We start from the raw sequence: 2039 nt of genomic DNA, 5'->3' as shown, positions 1-2039 counted from the left end.
CCAGTGAAAGTTTCGAGCTTGTTTTCTACTGAGTTCAGTCTGCTATCAAGACTAGAACATGTGTTGGCCAAGCCTTTGTGCTGCTTGGATCAACTTGTGACCTCCCTTCTGATGTCATTAACATTCTTTTCGATGGCTGTCTTGAAACTGTTGAATTTACTCTCAAAAGATGTTGTGAGCTTTGAATACAGGTCATCAAGCAGACGTTTAAGTCTAAGCATGGTGATGTTACCAACGTCATCACTTTCAGAGTCAAGATCATCCTGAGTGACGCTACTAACCTACAAATGTCATGTTTCACATTCCCATTGATAACCTTGATGTTTTATTTTATTTGCTAGCTCGGTGAATTCCGCTCTATTAAGTTCGCACATTTGGAATGAGTCCATGTACGGCAATTTGCGCACACGACATTTGGTGAATTAGCGACAATTTTACAAACAGCACAATTAAGCTGCGACTGAATGATTGTTTTAGGAGGCATTTTTGAGTCAAATATCATATGATACAGAAAAAACTTGGGTTTATTTTGATGAGCACTGCACTAAACAATAATTAACTACTAAAGACCAATTTTTATCAATTTTATTCAATATTTAACTTTTGTCCAATTTTTTTTGTTCACATAATAACAAAATTATGTTCTATATTTGCCAAGAGTTGCCAATACATTTTAAACAGTTTTCACCAGTTATTTTGTATAAATATGTGGACTTGTGCATTTAGACAGCTGATTGTGAAATTTGCTTATTTATTTGAAAAAAAAAGTGAAATAAAAATGAATAAGATAAATTATTAATAGAAATTGTGGTATTTTTAGAAAATCAATATAAATTTAACGAAAAAAACTCGTTTATTATTAACTACGTTTAGAGATAATAGAGTGAAATTAAAAGCCATAATTGATTGTAATGCAGAAAAAGTTAAGAATATTGGAAAGGATAGCAAACTGTGCGCTGTTTATTTTCTAAAAATAATCTAAAAATATTCAAATTTGCTTTTGTTAATATACTTGCACATAATTTAATTAGCAATATAAAAATGCTTACCTCTGTCGCTGTAAAAGCAAGGGCGGCAGCAGACTTCAAGCGACATCTGTCAAAAAATAGCAAAAATCAGTTATTTTTGGGCAGTGTTGCCTATGATAATTTGGTAAATTTAGCTAAATGCACGAAATTCTTGCGTATTACAAATTTGCATTAACATGGGTCAAACACATCAGCTCCTACATTTCATCGTCATAGTATAAATGAAAATTAATATCCATTTTAATAATTATTCGCACTTTGGAGAGCAGTAACTGAATTAAATTGTTTTAATGTTTTGTTTAAAAATTGTTTTAACTTCAATCGTGCTGACGAAACGTGTTGCCACTTGAAAATAGGTAGTTATACTTTTTTCCTCATTGAAAGATAACCTTTAGAACATACATATATTTTTAATGAATTTATCCAATTTCCATCAAAATTGGTGCCATCCTTTATTATAAGAGCATGTCCAGTCAGAAAAGATTATTTGTCTATACTTTTTTAAACTTACAATTTGAGGCTCTTTTTGTACCTTGAGTTAGCAACGATCGCGGCTTAGCATGTGAAACCATCACTTTATTCACACGAATGCAGTTTTCATTCATTGATATTAATATAGTTTATATATGTTTTTTGTTTTTTTCGAGTTCAAAGTCGTTATTATAGTACCTAATTGTATAAAATTGCAGATTAAATAAAAAACATTTTGTTATATTTGGTACATACTTTCAAATACTCATAAAACATTATTGACCTGTTTTAAAAATAAATATTTAGCATTTTATTGGCAGCAAAAAGTTATGATGTTAACTGACTCGGAAAATGTTAATATATTTCTAGTTATACATACATAGTATACTATGTGTCGTTGAATCGGAATTACTTTAGTTACTATTCTAGAGGCGGAAAAGTTTTCCCAAATAATTGCTGTTTTTAATAATCACTTTCTCGTAGCAAACATTGCGCTAGTATTTGAAATGTAGTAAACGAATTTAATATATCGACTACAAT

General features: G+C 30.3%; 1 protein-coding gene across 3 annotated transcripts in view; it reads right to left on the bottom strand.

Annotated features, from left to right (window-relative positions):
- The window catches only part of LOC108974167, a 5166-nt gene extending 3487 nt beyond the window's left edge, over window positions 1-1679 (bottom strand). For all 3 annotated transcript variants that reach the window (XM_018941858.1, XM_018941860.1, XM_018941859.1), the window contains exon 1: window positions 1050-1679. The gene's annotated coding sequence lies outside the window, so the exon portion shown is untranslated. The remainder of the gene's footprint in view (window positions 1-1049) is intronic.
- Window positions 1680-2039: the final 360 nt, after the last annotated feature.

Source organism: Bactrocera latifrons, unplaced genomic scaffold (genome assembly GCF_001853355.1).
Source record: "Bactrocera latifrons isolate USDA-ARS-PBARC rearing strain unplaced genomic scaffold, ASM185335v1 scaffold_534, whole genome shotgun sequence".
Lineage (NCBI taxonomy): Eukaryota > Metazoa > Arthropoda > Insecta > Diptera > Tephritidae > Bactrocera > Bactrocera latifrons.
This window is presented reverse-complemented; position numbering and strand designations above follow the sequence as displayed.